Source organism: Coregonus clupeaformis, chromosome 30, assembly GCF_020615455.1.
Source record: "Coregonus clupeaformis isolate EN_2021a chromosome 30, ASM2061545v1, whole genome shotgun sequence".
NCBI classification, from domain to species: domain Eukaryota; kingdom Metazoa; phylum Chordata; class Actinopteri; order Salmoniformes; family Salmonidae; genus Coregonus; species Coregonus clupeaformis.
The window spans coordinates 31,460,048-31,479,403 of record NC_059221.1 but is presented as its reverse complement, the minus strand read 5'-3'; the positions used below and the strand labels follow the sequence as shown (position 1 = coordinate 31,479,403).

Sequence of the window (19,356 nt, the reverse complement as noted above, 5' to 3'; positions counted from 1 at the left end):
CAGTGATGTAACAATGTACAAATAGTTAAAGTACAAAAGCGGAAATAAATAAACATAAATATGAGTTGTATTTAAAATGGTGTTTGTTCTTCACTAGTTGCCCTTTTCTTGTGGCAACAGGTCACAAATCTTGCTGCTGTGATGGCACACAGTGGTATTTCACACAATAGATATGGGAGTTTATCAAAATTGGATTTGTTTTCAAATTCTTTGTGGGTCTGTGTAATCTGAGGGAAATATGTGTCTCTAATATGATCATACATTTGGCAGGAGGTTAGGAACTGCATCTAAGTTTCCATCTCATTTTGTGGGCAGTGTGCACATAGCCTGTCTTCTCTTGAGAGCCAGGTCTGCCTACGGCGGCCTTTCTCAATAGCAAGGCTATGCTCACTGAGTCTGTACATAGTCAAAGCTTTCCTTTGGGGTCAGTCACAGTGGTCAGGTATTCTACTCTCTGTTTATGTCCAACTCTAGTTTGCTCATTTTTTTAGTTAATTCTTTTCAATGTGTCAAGTAATTATCTTTTTGTTTTCTCATGATTTGGTTGGGTCTAATTGTGTTGCTGTCCTGGATCTCTGTGGGGTCTGTTTTTGTTTGTGAACAGAGCCCCAGGACCAGCTTATTTAGGGGACTCTTCTCAAGGTTAATCTCTCTGTACGTGAGGGCTTTGTTATGGAAGGTTTGGAATCGTTTCCTTTTAGGTGGTTGTAGAATTTAACGGCTCTTTTCTGGATTTTGATATTGGGCGTGTATCGGCCTAATTCTGCTCTGCATGCATTATTTTGCGTTTTACGTTGTACGCTGAGGATATTTTTTGCAGAATTCTGCATGCAGAGTCTCAATTTAATGTTTGTCCCATTTTGTGAATTCTTGGTTGGTGAGCGGACCCCAGACCTCACAACCATAAAGTGCAATAGGTTCTATAACTGATTCAAGTATTTTTAGCCAGATCCTAATTGGTATGTTGAATTTTATGTTCCTTTTGATGGCGTATGAAGGTCCTTCTTGACTTGTCTCTCAGATCGTTCACAGCTTTGTGGAAGTTACAATTGGCGCTGATGTTTAGGCTGAGGTATGCATAGTTTTTTGTGTGCTCTAGGGCAATGGTGTCTAGATGGAATTTGTATTTGTGGTCCTGGCAACTGGACCTTTTTTGGAACACCATTATTTTTGTCTTACTGAGATTTACTGTCAGGGCCTAGGTCTGACACAATTTGTGCAGAAGATCGAGGTGTTGCTGTAGGCCCTCCTTGGTTGGGGACAGAAGCACTAGATCATCAGCAAACAGTAGACATTTGACTTGAGATTCTAGTAGGGTGAGGCCGGGTGCTGTAGACTGTTCTAGTGCCCTTGCCAATTTGTTGATATACAGAGCATTCGGAAAGTATTCAGACCCCTTGACTATTTCCACATTTTGTTACGTTACAGCCTTATCTAAAATGGATTAAATTATACATTTTTCTCATAAATCTGTACACAATACCCCATAAGGACAAAGCAAAAACAGGTTTTTAGAATTTGTGCAAATTTATATTTAAAAAAAAGAAATACCTTATTTACATAAGTATTCTGACCCTTTGCTATTATACTCTAAATTCAGCTCAGGTGCATCCTGTTTCCATTGATCATAGTTGAGATGTTTCTTCAACTTGATTGCAGTCCACCTGTGGTAAATTCAATTGATAGGACATGATTTGGAAAGGCACACACCTGTCTATATAAGGTCCCACAGTTGACAGTGCCTGTCAAAGCAAAAACCAAGCCATCAGGCCGAAGAAATTGTCCGGAGATATCTGAGACAGGATTGTGTCGAGGCACAGATCTGGGGAAGGGTACTAAAAAATGTCTTTAGCATTGAAGGTCCCCAAGAACACAGTGGCCTCCATCATTCTTAAATGGAAGAAGTTTTGAACCAAAAGAAAATCTTCCTAGAGCTGGCCGCCCGGCCAAACTGAGCAATTGGGGGTGAAGGGCCTTGGTCAGGGAGCTCTGACAGAGCTCCAGAGTTCCTCTGTAGAGATGGGAGAACCTGTTCCGGTCTCCACCGACCACTCATCAGCCCAAACCACCGTCCCAGACCACCTACCAGTCCTCACCTCTTCCTATTTGTCACATACACGTGTTTAGCAGATGTTATTGCGGGTGTAGCGAAATGCTTGTGCTTCTAGCTCCGACAGTGCAGTAATATCTAACAAGTAATATCTAACAATTTCACAACATATACCCAATACACACAAATCTAGTAAGGAATGGAATTTAAGAATATATACATATATATGGACAAGCAATGACAGAGCGGCATGGACTAAGATACAGTAGAATATTATAGAATAGAATACAGTATATACAGTGGGGAAAAAAAGTATTTAGTCAGCCACCAATTGTGCAAGTTCTCCCACTTAAAAAGATGAGAGAGGACTGTAATTTTCATCATAGGTACACGACAACTATGAAAGACAAAATTAGAAAAGAAATCCAGAAAATCACATTGTAGGATTTTTTTATGAATTTATTTGCGAATGATGGTGGAAAATAAGTATTTGGTCACCTACAAACAAGCAAGATTTCTGGCTCTCACAGACCTGTAACTTCTTCTTTAAGAGGCTCCTCTGTCCTCCACTCGTTACCTGTATTAATGGCACCTGTTTGAATGTGTTATCAGTATAAAAGACACCTGTCCACAACCTCAAACAGTCACACTCCAAACTCCACTATGGCCAAGACCAAAGAGCTGTCAAAGGACACCAGAAACAAAATTGTAGACCTGCACCAGGCTGGGAAGACTGAATCTTCAATAGGTAAGCAGCTTGGTTTGAAGAAATCAACTGTGGGAGCAATTATTAGGAAATGGAAGACATACAAGACCACTGATAATCTCCCTCGATCTGGGGCTCCACGCAAGATCTCACCCCGTGGGGTCAAAATGATCATAAGAACAGTGAGCAAAAATCCCAGAACCACACGGGGGGACCTAGTGAATGACCTGCAGAGAGCTGGGACCAAAGTAACAAAGCCTACCATCAGTAACACACTACGCCGCCAGGGACTCAAATCCTGCAGTGGCAGACGTGTCCCCCTGCTTAAGCCAGTACATGTCCAGGCCCATCTGAAGTTTGCTAGAGTGCATTTGGATGATCCAGAAGAGGATTGGGAGAATGTCATATGGTTAGATGAAACCAAAATATAACTTTTTTGGTAAAAACTCAACTCGTCGTGTTTGGAGGACAAAGAATGCTCAGTTGCATCCAAAGAACACCATACCTACTGTGAAACATGGGTGTGGAAACATCATTCTTTGGGGCTGTTTTTCTGAAAAGGGACCAGGACGACTGATCCGTGTAAAGGAAAGAATGAATGGGGCCATGTATCGTGAGATTTTGAGTGAAAACCTCCTTCCATCAGCAAGGGCATTGAAGATGAAACATGGCTGGGTCTTTCAGCATGACAATGATCCCAAACACACCGCCCGGGCAACGAAGGAGTGGCTTCATAAGAAGCATTTCAAGGTCCTGGAGTGGCCTAGCCAGTCTCCAGATCTCAACCCCATAGAAAATCTTTGGAGGGAGTTGAAAGTCCGTGTTGCCCAGCGACAGCCCCAAAACATCACTGCTCTAGGGGAGATCTGCATGGAGGAATGGGCCAAAATACCAGCAACAGTGTGTGAAAACCTTGTGAAGACTTACAGAAAACGTTTGACCTGTGTCATTGCCAACAAAGGGTATATAACAAAGTATTGAGAAACTTTTGTTATTGACCAAATACTTATTTTCCACCATAATTTGCAAATAAATTCATAAAAAATCCTACAATGTGATTTTCTGGATTTTTTTTCCTCATTTTGTCTGTCATAGTTGACGTGTACCTGTGATGAAAATTACAGGCCTCTCTCATCTTTTTAAGTGGGAGAACTTGCACAATTGGTGGCTGACTAAATACTTTTTTTCCCCACTGTACATATGAGAGGAGTAGTGCAAGATATGTAAACATTATTAAAGTGACTAGTGTTCCATTTCTTAAAGTGGGCAGTGATTTCAATAGGCAGCAGCAGCCTCTAATGTGCTAGTGATGGCTATTTAACAGTCTGATGGCCTTGAGATAGAAGCAGTTTTTCAGTCTCTCTGTCCCAGCTTTGAGGCACCTGTATTGACCTCGCCTTCTGGATAGCGGGGTGAACAGGCAGTGGCTCGGGCGGTTGATGTCCTTGATGATCTTTTTGGCCTTCCTGTGACATCGGGTGCTGTAGGTGTCTTGGAGGGCGGGTAGTTTGCCCCAGGTCCCGCTCTCCGAACTGTCTACCGCCCTAGCGGGAGGATGGCGGCTACAGACTCCGTCACCGGCCCAGAACTGGCAGGCGTTCCCCGGGAGTATTGGGATCTGGGGAAGGTGTTTAGTAAGAGGCGTGCCAAGGGCCTACCTCCTCACAGGCCATACGACTGCGCTATCGATCTCCTGCCGGGCGCCATGCCCACACAAGGTTGATTGCTTTCCTTGTCCCGGCTGGAGATGCAAGCCATGAGGGAGCATATCGACGAGGCACTCGTCGAGGGTCACATCCGTCCCTCTACCTCACCCGTGGGCGCGGGCTTCTTCTTCGTGGGGAAAAAGGACGGTGGGCAGCGGCCGTGCATTGATTACCGGGCGCTCAACGACATCACGGTTAAAAACCGCTACCCACACCTCACACCAACCCTTACATCTCTCCCTTTCTCTCTCTCTCTCTCTTTCAATCCCTCGCTCTCTGCCTCTCTCCCTCACTCTTTCTCTCTCACACTCTTTCTCTTTCTTCCTCTTGTTGTTAACAGGGTTTTAGAACAGGCTTAGTTAGAAAGTCTGTTAAGGCCTCGATCTGCTGCAATGTCCTCTATGACCAGTCAGTCTGACAGCTGTTGAAAGGAAAGTGAGGAAGAGCAAAATCAGGGAAGGAAGAGAGAAGATAGAGAGAGGCAGAGAAAGATGTAGGCTGTGGTGGAAGGAAGGATACTATGAGAAAACAGGAATGAAAGGAGTAGGCCTAGATAGTTGGAGTGTGTGGATAGAGGGACAGTGATTAGGCAAGAAGAGAGAGATGGATGCTCTAGTGGACACAATCAGGAAAGGAAGAGAGGAGAGTGAGTTGAAATGAGTCAGAAGAAAATTAATGCTGTATTGGATGGAGGGATACTGTTAGAGAAGGGACAGGAAGGAGGAAGAGAGAGATTTATGCTCTAGTGGACAGTGTGATACTGTGGGCCTGCCCATTCATTTAGGAGGAGGGGGATTTGATGGTGACTGGAGCTGGGACTCAGGCTGACAGTACTGGCTCTCTCTCACACAGGAATGGATGGCTTCTTCAGATAGCTGTTTAAACAGGTTCAATGGCCTGGCCTCCCCAGAGATTTTTATAAATTGTTTATTTAACCTTTATTTAACCAGGACAAGCCCATTGAGACCCAGCGTCTCTTTTTCAAGGGAGACCTGGCCAAGAAGGCAGCAACAATCAATACATTACAGAATTAAAACATACAACAATACAATACAATGAGTGAGAAATGGAAGGCGAGGGAGTGAGAGATGGATAGATTGTATGAGAGAGAGGGAGGGATATGGCTGGGGATCAGAGTAACTGTGGGCAGTGTGTAGTGTATAATCAGAGTATTAGAGCAGGCTGGCTAAGGACAGGCTGACTGACTGGGCATGGCCATAAGTACTGCCACACAACTGCATGCTGTATGTTGGTTCTCTCTGCCATTGTGCGTGTACTGTGTGTGTAGTACTCTAGGGATCCTGCAGACAGCTCCTAAGACAGAACTATCATCAGACGCAGCACCTATCATGCTGTCTGCCAACACACACACTCTTTCAACCCACCACTTGAACAATGGACCCAGACCAGAAGTCCAACTTTGAACATATTTGTTAACCATGACTGGCTCTTTACATTTACATTTTAGTCATTTAGCAGACGCTCTTATCCAGAGCGACTTACAGTTAGTGCATACATTTTCATACTGGCCCCCCGTGGGAAACGAACCCACAACCCTGGCGTTGCAAGCGCCATGCTCTACCAACTGAGCTACAGGGGACTTTAGCCCACTGTTTGCCATTATGAGTATTCACAAAGACAGGCTAACAGCGAGCCAATAGAAGAGAGCTGAACTAGACTGTGGTGGAGTGTGTGGTTTTTATATGGAAGGCTTTTAGGGTCTTGTTTAAAATTAAGAAGCTTTACTCTGTTTTTCATTCCATAGAGATACACTTTACTTCACTGCTCAATCTTCTTCGGGTAACAAAGGGAAAATGTCAGCAACACACCACGTCAGGTCCATCAGAAGGCTTATAAGCGTTTTAATATTTAAAAAAAGAAACATTTTAAAACTAAGAAATCCTCCAGTCTTTCCTGATTTGCTAGAATATTCTATCTACCATACTGGTATTTTCTCTTCTGTTGACTTGTACAGCATTATACAGTACTGAGTGAGGCATAGAGGTTAAACACAGTCATAGGCACACACACACGCACATACACACGCACACGCACACACACACACACACACACACACATACATACAAACACACGCACACACACAGACAGACAAACAGAAAAAAAAACACAAATACATACACGTTGTTTTGGCTAATCAGTGCCTCACTAATGAAGGATTAGTATTAGTCTAAACAAGCTCTGGAACGCTTGATTGGGCTTTATCAATTCTCCCCCATTATCCCTACTCCCACAGAGTGGACTGAAGAAGAGCCCCAACAGACATCTACACTCCAAACTATCTACCGTGTGTGTGAGCCAGAGTTACACACACACACACACGCACGCGTGTGCACACACACACACACACACACACACACACACTTGTAAACCACCTTCTTCTTCTCAAGAGACCAATTCTCTTAACTATTATTTCTTAGTAAATCACATTCAAATGATTAAAAACAAAGATTCATAGATTTCATTAATTATTCATATTTTTCTTGGGGTTTGAGGAAGGGAAAGGAAAAGGAGAGAAAGAGAACAAGAGAGGGAGGGAGCAAGAGAAGAAGATGGAGACAGAAGAAAGAGAGGGAGGAAGAGAGAGACAGAGAGAAGATAAATAGAGTAGAGGGAGCAGTGGTGGAAGAGAAAGAGATGGAGAAGGCCTGTGAGAGAAAGAGAGAGAAGGCCTGTGAGAGAAGAGAAAGAGAGAGAAGGCCTGTGAGAGAAAGATAGAAGGCCTGTGAGAGAAGCGAAAGATAGAGAAGGCCTGTGAGAGAAAGATAGAAGGCCTGTGAGAGAAGAGAAAGAAGGCCTGTGAGAGAAAGATAGAAGGTCTGTGAGAGAAGAGAAAGAGAGAGAAGGCCTTTGAGAGAAAGATAGAAGGCCTGTGAGAGAAAGATAGAAGGCCTGTGAGAGAAGAGAAAGAGAGAGAAGGCCTGTGAGAGAAAGAGAGAGAAGGCATGTGAGAGAAAGAGAGAGAGAAGGCCTGTGAGAGAAAGAGAGAGAAGGCCTGTGAAAGAAAGATAGAGAGAGAAGGCCTGTGAGAGAAAGCAGACTCTTTTGGCAATTAGAAAAGGCATTATTAGTGATTATAAGAGTATGCAGGGAAAGAGAGTGAGAGAGAGGGAAAGAGAGGAGAATCAGACACAATAAAGCCTCTCCTAGGCATAGGAAAGCCTCACTGCAGAGGAAGAGAAAACAGGGGAGAAGAATAGAGATGAAGTGAGCAGCAACTTCCAACTCTTCTTTACAGCCATCTAGTCTGTTGTTGTTGAGTTGTGCCCAAAGCCCCAGTCAAGACACAGTAAGTCCTAGTCGGCATGTATGTGAACCTCCCCATCAGTCAAGGTTTGGAGGCTGGACCGTCAGACATAGTGCTGCAGCTCAAACACACACACATACACACATGCACACATGCACACACACACACACACACACACACACACACACACACACACACACACACACACACACACACACACACACACACACACACACTGATAACCAAAACCCACATCCCCCATGTGCACCTCTCATTTCCACACAGCAATCATGTCTCCACTTCATTCAATGTGGCCTTTTACGCTGGCTTTCTGTGGTTATGGGGAAAGAGACGTAAAGCACTCTGGTGGTTGCTGTTCATTGGGTTCTGTGGATCGATAACCTACAAATTCAATGATGAATTTAATACGTAGCGTGGCATTCCCTTGACATACAGCCCAGATCCTGTATCACTTACAGCTGCTGAGATGCTAAAGCAATGATAAGATAGATATTCACTGAAGTCTAGACACTTTTATGAAACTAACTATCAAAGACAAGGGCCAAGTGCGTTCCCAGGAGCAATCAGTGACTGCTGGTGTTTGTGTGTTTGATTGTCTGTTTGAGAGATAGAGAGAGAGAGAGAGAGAGAGAGAGAGAGAGAGAGAGAGAGAGAGAGAGAGAGAGAGAGAGAGAGAGAGAGAGAGAGAGAGAGAGAGAGAGAGAGAGAGAGAGAGAGAGAGAGACAGAGACAGAGACAGAGACAGAAATATATATAAAACATTTAAAGCAAAAATACCTTATTTACATAAGTATTCAGACCCTTTGCTATGAGACTCCAAATTGAGCTTAGGTGCATCCTGTTTCCATTGATCATCCTTGAGATGTTTCTACAACTTGATTGGAGTCCACCTGTGGTAAATTAAATTGATTGGACATGATTTGGAAAGGCATATACCTGTCTATATAAGGTCCCACAGTTGACCTAGCAGAATTGAAAGTCCCCAACAACACAGTGGCCTCCATCATTCTTAAATGGAAGAACTTTGGAACCACCCAGACTCTTCCTAGAGCTGGCTGCATGGCCAAACTGAGCAATAGGGGGATAATGGACTTGGTCAGGGAGGTGATCAAGAACCCGATAGTCACTCTGACAGAGCTCTACAGTTCCACTGTGGAGATGGGAGAACCGTCCAGAAGGACAACCATCTCTGCAGCACTCCACCAATCAGGCCTTTATGGTGGAGTGGCCACTCCTCAGTAAAAGGCACATGACATTACGCTTGGAGTTTGCCAAAAGGCACTTAAAGACTCTCAGACCATGAGAAACAAGATTCTCTGGTCCTTGAGTGGCCCAGCCAGAGCCCGGACTTAAACCCGATCGAACATATCTGGAGAGACCTGAAAAGAGCCTTTAGGTGCCTTTTGGAAAACTCCAAGCCGGCTATCGTGCCTTTTACTGTAGAATGGCGTCCGTCTGGACACTCTACCATAAAGGCCTGATTGGTGGACTGCTGCAGAGATGGTTGTCCTTCTGGAAGATTTTCCCATCTCCACAGAGGACCTCTGGAGCTCTGTCAGAGTGATCATTGGGTTCTTGGTCACCTCTCTAACCAAGGCCTTTCTCCCCTGATTGCTCAGTTTGGCCGGGCGGCCAGCTCTAGGAAGAGTCGTGGTGGTTCCAAAGATCTTCCATTTAAGAGTGATGGAGGCCAGTGTGTTCTTGGGGACCTTGAATGCTACATAAATGTGTTGGTACCCTTCCCCAGATCTGTGCCTCGACACAATCCTGTCTCGGAGCTCTACGGACAATTTCTTCAACCTCATGGCTTGGTTTTTACTCTGACATGCACTGTCAAATGGGGGACCTTATATAGACAGGTGTGTGCCTTTCCAAATAATGTCCAATCAATTGAATTTACCACAAGTGGACTCCAATCAAGTTGTAGAAACATCTCAAGGATGATCAATGGATGCAGGATGCACCTGTGCTCAGTTTTGAGTCTCATAGCAAAGGGTCTGAATATTTATAGAAATAAGGTATTTCTGTTTTTTATGTTTAATACATTTGCAAAAATATCTACAAACCTGATATCTTTGTCATTATGGGGTATTGTGTGTAGATTGATGAGGAAAAATATGTTTTTAATCCATTTTAGAATAAGGCTGTAACGCAACAAAATGTGGAAACAGTCAAGGGGTCTGAATACTTTCCGAATGCACTACCGGTCAAAAGTTTTATAACACCTTCTCATTCAAGGGTTTTTCTTTATTTTTTACTATTTTCTACATTGTAGAATTATAGTGATGACATCAAAACTATGAAATGACACATACAGTGAGGGAAAAAAGTATTTGATCCCCTGCTGATTTTGCACGTTTGCCCACTGACAAAGAAATGATCAGTCTATAATTTTAATGGTAGGTTTATTTGAACAGTGAGAGACAGAATAACAACAAAAAAATCCAGAAAAACGCATATCAAAAATGTTATAAATTGATTTGCATTTTAATGAGGGAAATTAGTATTTGTCTCAATCAGAAAGATTCCGGCTCCCAGGTGTCTTTTATACAGGTAACGAGCTGAGATTAGGAGCACACTCTTAAAGGGAGTGCTCCTAATCTCAGCTTGTTACCTGTATAAAAGACACCTGTCCACAGAAGCAATCAATCAATCAGATTCCAAACTCTCCACCATGGCCAAGACCAAAGAGCTCTCCAAGGATGTCAGGGTCAAGATTGTAGACCTACACAAGGCTGGAATGGGCTACAAGACCATCGCCAAGCAGCTTGGTGAGAAGGTGACAACAGTTGGTGCGATTATTCGCAAATGGAAGAAACACAAAAGAACTGTCAATCTCCCTCGGCCTGGGGCTCCATGCAAGATCTCACCTCGTGGAGTTGCAATGATCATGAGAACGGTGAGGAATCAGCCCAGAACTACACGGGAGGATCTTATCAATGATCTCAAGGCAGCTGGAACCATAGTCACCAGGAAAACAATTGGTAACACACTACGCCGTGAAGGACTGAAATCCTGCAGTGCCCCCTGCTCCCCCTGCTCAAGAAAGCACATATACAGGCCCGTCTGAAGTTTGCCAATGAACATCTGAATGATTCAGAGAAGAACTGGGTGAAAGTGTTGTGGTCAGATGAAACCAAAATCGAGGTCTTTGGCATCAACTCAACTCACCGTGTTTGGAGGAGGAGGAATGCTGCCTATGACCCCAAGAACACCATCCCCACCGTCAAACATGGAGGTGGAAACATTATGCTTTGGGGGTGTTTTTCTGCTAAGGGGACAGGACAACTTCACCGCATCAAAGGGACGATGGCCATGTACCGTCAAATCTTGGGTGAGAACCTCCTTCCCTCAGCCAGGGCATTGAAAATGGGTCGTGGATGGGTATTCCAGCATGGCAATGACCCAAAACACACGGCCAAGGCAACAAAGGAGTGGCTCAAGAAGAAACACATTAAGGTCCTGGAGTGGCCTAGCCAGTCTCCAGACCTTAATCCCATAGAAAATCTGTGGAGGGAGCTGAAGGTTCGAGTTGCCAAACGTCAGCCTCGAAACCTTAATGACTTGGAGAAGATCTGCAAAGAGGAGTGGGACAAAATCCCTCCTGAGATGTGTGCAAACCTGGTGGCCAACTACAAGAAACGTCTGACCTCTGTGATTGCCAACAAGGGTTTTGCCACCAAGTACTAAGTCATGTTTTGCAGAGGGGTCAAATACTTATTTCCCTCATTAAAATGCAAATCAATTTATAACATTTTTGACATGCATTTTTCTGGATTTTTTTGTTGATATTCTGTCTCTCACTGTTCAAATAAACCTACCATTAAAATTATAGACTGATCATGTCTTTGTCAGTGGGCAAACATACAAAATCAGCAGGGGATCAAATACCTTTTTCCCTCACTGTATGGAATCTTGTAGTAACCAAAAAAAGTGTTAAACAAAATATATTTGAGATTTGAGATTCTTCAAATAGCCACCCTTTCCCTTGATGACAGATTTGCACACGCTTGGCATTCTCTCAACCAGCTTCACCTGGAATGTTTTTCCAGCAGTCTTGAAGGAGTTCCCACATATGCTGTGCACTTGTTGGCTGCTTTTCCTTCATTCTGCGGTCCGACTCATCCCAAACCATCTCAATTTGGTTGAGGTCGGAGGATTGTGGAGGCCAGGTCATCTGATGCAGCACTCCATCACTCTCCTTCTTGGTCAAATAGCCCTTACACAGCCTGGAGGTGTGTTGGGTCATTGTCCTGTTGAAAAACAAATGATAGTCCCACTAAGCCCAAACCAGATGGGATGCCATGCTGGTTAAGTGTGCCTTGAATTCTAAATAAGACAGTGTCAGACAGTGTCACCAGCAAAGTACCCCCACACCATAACACCTCCTCCTCCATGCTTTACGGTGGGAAATACACATGCGGAGATCATCTGTTCATCCACCCCGCGTCTCACAAAGACACTGCGTTTTGAACTAAAGATCTCCAATTTGGACTCCAGACCAAAGGACAAATTTCCACCGGTCTAATGTCCATTGCTCGTGTTTCTTGGCCCAAGCAAGTCTCTTCTTCTTATTGGTGTCCTTTAGTAGTGGTTTCTTTGCAGCAATTTGACCCTGAAGGCCTGATTCACACAGTCTCCTCTGAACAGTTGATGTTGAGATGTGTCTGTTACTTGAACTCTGTGAAGCTTTTATTTGGGCTGGTAACTCTAATGAACTTATCCTCTGCAGCAGAGGTAACTCTGGGTCTTCCTTTCCAGTGGCGGTCCTCATGAGAGCCAGTTTCATCATAGCGCTTGATGGTTTTTGCAACTGCTCTTGAAGAAACTTTAAAAGTTCTTGAAATGTTTCGTATTGACTGACCTTCATGTCTTAAAGTCATGATGGACTGTAATTTCTCTTTGCTTATTTGAGCTGTTCTTGCCATAATATGGACTTGGACTATTACCAAATAGGGCTATCTTCTGTATATACTACCCCTACCTTGTCACAACACAACTGAATGGCTGAAACGCATTAAGAAGGAAAGAAATTCCACAAATTAACTTTTAACAAGGCACACCTGTTAATTGAAATGCATTCCAGGTGACTACCTCATGAAGCTGGTTGAGAGAATGCCAAGAGTGTGCAAAGCTGTCATTAAGGCAAAGGGTGGCTATTTGAAGAATCTCCAAATATAAATTATATTTTGATTTGTTTAACACTTTTTTGGCTACTACATGATTCCATGTGTTATTTCATAGTTTTGATGTCTTCACTATTATTCTACAATGTAGAAACTAGTAAAAATAAAGAAAAACCCTTGAATGAGTAGGTAGTATATATATATATATATATATATATATATATATATATATATATATATATATATAGAGAGAGAGAGAGAGAGAGAGAGAGAGAGAGAGAAAGAGAGAGAGAGAGAGAGAGAGAGAGAAAAAGAGAGAGCTAGTTTGATGAGGGTCTGGTGTCTATTGGATCACTGTATGCCTATGCTGCTGTGTCCTCTGTGGTCAGAGATGTGGAGAGGGGGTTTCAGTGTGTGTTTGGGGGCGTCTTGACTTTTCAGAGAACACCATGTTTTTGACACAGACTGCTGCTTTCAGCACTCTCCACTCAGGCAGCAACAAATTCTAAATCCCCCCGTCCCCACCCCGTCCCCCATCCTCCTAAGTATTTTTCTGAGACAGGGCACTCAAGGTCAGTGTGTATGTGTGTGTGTGTTTGTGTGTTGAGGGAACAGAGTCCCAGCCAATATGCCCACTCTGCCAATGCGCCCTGTCACTCCATCACACCCAAAACCAACTCCCCAAACAACCCACCCACCCACTCACACTCCACCCACCCAACCCACTCCACCCACCCAACCCACCCCACTGACCCCACCCAACCCACCCACACTGACCCCACCCAACCCAACCCACCCCACTCCCAAAACCCCCACCCCACCCAACCCAACCCACAACCCAACCCACTCCCACACACTATTCACACAGACTGCTCTGCTGTGGAGGACTACACATACCTAAGGCACTTACTTCCTCAAACTGTTGGAGGAAACAAGACTTTGTTTCTGTAGTCTAATCAACATTATCTTCAATCAACTGTTTTCTAAAGTGTTTCAGATGTTCCGTTTCTTGACCGGACAGGCAATATACAACAGAGGTCCTATTAGCTTTGCGTAGAGAGAAAACAAATACATTTTGAGTCACTCAAACCCTACAAAAACATACACATGTAATTACATGTTCACATCAGGCTATGGTCCTGTACTAAGGAGACTGGGGTGGGTGAACCGTGCAATTAGTGGTTGTAAAGTTTCCCATAGACAGTAGCCATGAGGGAAAAGTTCAGGACACGGTCAAACCAGAATCCAATGCTAGAGGTAGCGCGCTGTACAGATGTAGAATCTTAATTTGATCACCCTGTTGCAGGAAAACTCCCCTTTATTAAAACGTGTGTATTTGAGGTTTAAAGGCTACTGAAGATTGTAATTTTCACTTTGAAATTTCAGACTTAATTTTCCCTATGAAAAAGGTATCAACCCCTACAAAAATGTCCATTCATTATAATCTACATAATAATTCACATTTCCTGTTGCTGTATGATACGTTTTTTTGCTGTAGAAAACTGTTTCAAATTAAGATCCTACATCTGTAGCTTAACTACATCCATGTACTGCCAAAAATAAAAACTTCAATATAGCAACAGTGGCACTGTGTCAATCAAAAGAGACTACAGGCCACAGCTTAAGACACAGCTAACCTACTATGTCTATATGTAGCCTACAGCTGTAATCGAGGTAACAGTTGCGGTCACACCAGACACAGGTAAGGTCATCGAGACAGTGATTGTGTGTGTGTGTGTATGCTCCTTCCTCAAAATGACTAGAGTGCTGCTCCTTCCTCACAGTGACTAGAGTGCAATGCGCCCTCAACCTGTGTGCTTAGGGTATGGTGTCTTATGACTGAGGTGAAGAAGAGCCATTTGTCACTGATTATGGCTAACAAAACCTCCTCAAGGTTGTGTCTGTGTGTTGTGTGTATGGTGAGTGTGCGTGTGTGTGTGTTGATGCCAGATTGCATCATTGAGACCCTGTTGCAGGCAGAATGAGGAGGCTTTGCAGAGCAGTGATCAATCAGTCTTAAACCTGTCAGCTAAATGTTTCCAAGAGCTTGGAGGCATTAGGAGAGTAAATCCTACATTGTCTGTGTGTCTACGTGTGTGTGTGTGTGAGTTTAGTGTCTGTGTGTGTGCGTGCATGCATATGTGTGTATATCTGTGTTTGTTTGTCATTGTGGGTGACAGACAGAGTGGATATGTGAGCGTATGTAAGATACAGTAGAAACCTCCCCCACTACCAGAATTTATGCAATCGAGATATTTGGGAAATTCGCAAGGGTCAGCACAGCCGGAGTGCAATGGCAGAGCCTCGCCCTGGGTGAACCGCCTTCTTGATCACGGTATCTCCATTGCCAGGTAAGTAATGGTCAGATGACGCAGATGCTAAGCTACAGGACTGCTTTGCTAGCACAGACTGGAATATGTTCCGGGATTCTTCCAATGGCATTGAGGAGTACACCACATCAGTCACTGGCTTCATCAATAAGTGCATCGATGGCGTCGTCCCCACAATGACAATACGTACACACCCCAACCAGAAGCCATGGATTACAGGCAACATCCGCACTGAGCTAAAGGGTAGAGCTGTGTGGCAGGGCTTGCAAACAATTACGGACTACAAAGGGAAGCACAGCCGCGAGCTGCCCAGTGACACGAGCCTACCAGACGAGCTAAATTACTTCTATGAAGCATGCATGAGAACACCATCTGTTCTGGACGACTGTGTGACCACGCTCTCCATAGCCGATGTGAGTAAGACCTTTAAACAGGTCAACATTCACAAGGCCGCAGAGCCAGACAGATTACCAGGACGTGTACTCCGAGCATGCGCTGACCAACTGGCAAGTGTCTTCACTGACATTTTCAACCTGTCCCTGACCGAGTCTGTAATACCAACACGTTTCAAGCAGACCACCATAGTCCCTGTGCCCAAGAACACCAAGGTAACCTGCCTAAATGACTACCAACCCGTAGCACTCACGTCTGTAGCCATGAAGCGCTTTGAAAGGCTGGTCATGGCTCACATCAACACCATTATCCCAGAAACCCTAGACCCACTCCAATTCGCATACCACCCCAACAGATCCACAGATGATACAATCTCTATTGCACTCCACACTGCCCTTTCCCACCTGGACAAAAGGAACACCTACGTGAGAATGCTATTAATTGACTACAGCTCAGCGTTCAACACCGTAGTGCCCTCAAAGCTCATCACTAAGCTAAGGACCCTGGAACTAAACACCTCCCTCTGCAACAGTGGTAGGCCTGATACCACAAAGATGAGACAGCCTATAGGGAGGAGGTTAGAGACCTGGCAGTGTGGTGCCAGGATAACAACCTCTTCCTCAACGTTATCAAGATAAAGCAGATGATCGTGGACTACAGGAAAAGAAGGGCCGAGCACGCCCCCATTCTCATTGATGGGGCTGTAGTGGAGCAGGTTCAGAGCTTCAAGTTCCTTGGTGTCCACATCACCAACAAACTATCATTGTCCAAACACACCAAGACAGTCGTGAAGAGGGCACGACAACGCCTATTCCCCCTCAGGAGACTGAAAAGATTTGGCATGAGTCCTCAGATCCTCAAAAAGTTCTACAGCTGCACCATCGAGAGCATCCTGACTGGTTGCATCACCGCCTGGTATGGCAACTGCTCGGCCTCCGACCGCAAGGCACTACAGAGGGTAGTGCGTACGGCCCAGTACATCACTGGGGCAAGCTTCCTGCCATCCAGGACCTCTATAACAGGCGGTATCAGAGGAATGCCCTAGAAATTGCCAAAGACTCCAGCCACCCTAGTCATAGACTGTTCTCTCTGCTACCGCACGGCAAGCGGTACCGGAGCGCCAAGTCTAGGTCCAAAAGGCTTCTTAACAGCTTCTACCCCCAAGCCATAAGACTCCTGAACAGCTAATCAAATGGCTACCCAGACTATTTGCATTGACCCCACCCCCATTTTCACACTGCTGTTACTCTCTGTTTATTATCTATGCATAGTCACTTCACCTCTACCTACATGTATATTACCTCAATTACCTCAACTAACCTGTGCCCCCGCACATTGACTCTGTACCGGTACCCCCTGTATTTAGCCTCGTTACTGTTATTTTATTGTTGCTCTTTAATTATTTTTTATTTTTCTATTTTTCTATATATTTTTTTACTTCAGTTTATTTAGTAAATACTTTCTTAACACTTATTTTTCTTAAAACTGCATTGTTCGTTAAGGTCTACACCTGTTGTATTCGGCGCATGTGACAAATAAAATTGGATTGGATTGGATTTTTTATTTGATTTAAAAACATAGCAGTAGCAGAGAGGCAGAGTCATACAGTTTGGAAGTGATTTGTTATCTCTTCCTCTCTCCATCTCTCCCTGTGTGACTGGGAATGCAGCTGTTGTTAAGACACGCACTCCTATGATGGACCAATTAGCCTTGCCACGTCACTCACCTTCACACAATACAGACACTTCAGAGACACTCTACAGTTCACACTCCAGTCTACACACTCCAGTCTACACATGCCAGTCTACACACACACCAGTCTACACACTCCAGTCTACACATGCCAGTCTATACACACACCAGTCTACACACTCCAGTCTACACATGCCAGTCTACACACACACCAGTCTACACACTCCAGTCTACACATGCCAGTCTACACACACACCAGTCTACACACTCCAGTCTACACATGCCAGTCTACACACACACCAGTCTACACACTCCAGTCTACACACGCCAGTGTAAGAGTGTTTCTATAGGAGGAGGATTGATATCACCGCTGAGCCTGAGGAGCCTGGCAGATAGCATACAGAGGTCCTAGTTGTACAACACATACACATTTTATTTTCTGACACACACACACGTGTGCATGCACGCAAAAACGAATAAACACACATACTCACGCACACACCCACACACACACACACACAAATACACACCTTACACCATCCACCCCCCATGCACAGATACTCTTTTAAACCGGCTGTCTGAGAAGCCACATGGCTTCATTGCAGCTAATTTTTGTGTGGTTTAGAAGGAGAGGGCCCTGGAGCTTCCAGGGAGAAACCACACGCACCCGCCAGGAGGAGGGGGTGCTGGGTGGCGGGTGGTTGAAAGGGGGGGAAATAAATGAGCAGCCCTAGCAGGTTGCTCTGACAAGTCCTGTTAATGAGAACATCCTCAAGAGTTTTTGGAAGAGGCAGGAAAAAACAGGGGCCATGATTATCTGTTTGTGAGGAAAGGAGGATGGAGTGTGAAGAAGAACCGCAACAAGGCTTTGCAATTAGTCCAAGCCATCTGTAGGAGCAGAGTTATTGAGTAGCAAAAAGTCTGATCGAGAGAGGAGAGGAATGCAGAGAACAAGAAAGATAGAGTTGGAAAAGGGAGAGAAACAAAATGTTCTTAACTTCAACTTGATGACAGAAGTCACAATGGTGACAGTGATTGTGATCAGAAGTGCATATTATAAATAGTTTATTGTTTGTGTTGAAGTATGGACATTTGATAGCAATCGACTATGGTAATGTTGAACAGTACACGCCAATTGGAGTTAAACTACCCTTAAGGCGAACATGTTTGAGAAATGTTTAACATTGTAGCAAAGTCAGAAAGTGCCAAAGGCATTCCTCTCCCCCACAGGGTGTGTGTGATCTGAGTGAGGGTAAAAAAACAAAGCTATCATGTCACATTTAATGCCTAGGACTAGAGAAGCAGGGGAGGATATAGTGTGCATCCGAATCCAATAAATTACAACTGTACACAGCAGTGAAATATCTTACAGTCTAGTTTTCTCTCCGCATCGGAGGCGACTCCACGCCAGAGGGAGCGGAAACCATTTTTGGTATCTCAGATTGTTCTGGCAATTCTCACATAGAAACTTCATTAGGAGGAAGGATGTTTGAAATGCTTTTTACATTTGTATCACAAACCATCTTTGAGAAAATCATGATGAAAGTGGCCATTTTTAAGCCCTTTTTAGACCTATACATTCCTCCTATAAGACCCTATGATCTGTGAACCATACATGATATAGAAAACATTTTGGTGTCATTATACTCCTTATAGTGTGCTCTAAAATATATATTATGTCTTAATTTTTATTTATTTTTATAATCACATTAATTTATTCAACATAAAAAACAGTATCTCAAAACAACCCTTTTTGATTTTGTTCATTTTAGGACATATTGTTTGGAACAAAATACTATACAAATAGGCCTACATCAAATTTCCAGAGTGGGCTCTCTGCTAATTCTGAAAGTATGATCCATTTTATGAGCACCACCAACACACTAAATGGGAAAATGGATTCAAAGGGAACTCCCTCTGCTGGTGACTTGCTGAATGTGTAATCCTAAAGGAGGGCTGTGATTGGTTAAAAACCCCTAGAGTGGATTGACGCACCCGTGCATCACGCGGTGATGTCATTTTGAACATTGAATATCTCCCGGTGTGTTAATGTTAATGACTTAATGA

General features: G+C 44.0%; 1 non-coding gene across 1 annotated transcript; it reads right to left on the bottom strand.

The window, feature by feature from the left end:
- Nucleotides 1-15,077: 15,077 nt before the first annotated feature.
- Nucleotides 15,078-15,233, bottom strand: LOC121546863. Its single transcript, XR_005996452.1, has one exon. It is a non-coding gene; the product is annotated as a U1 spliceosomal RNA (small nuclear RNA).
- Between the last annotated feature and the right edge of the window lie 4,123 nt (nt 15,234-19,356).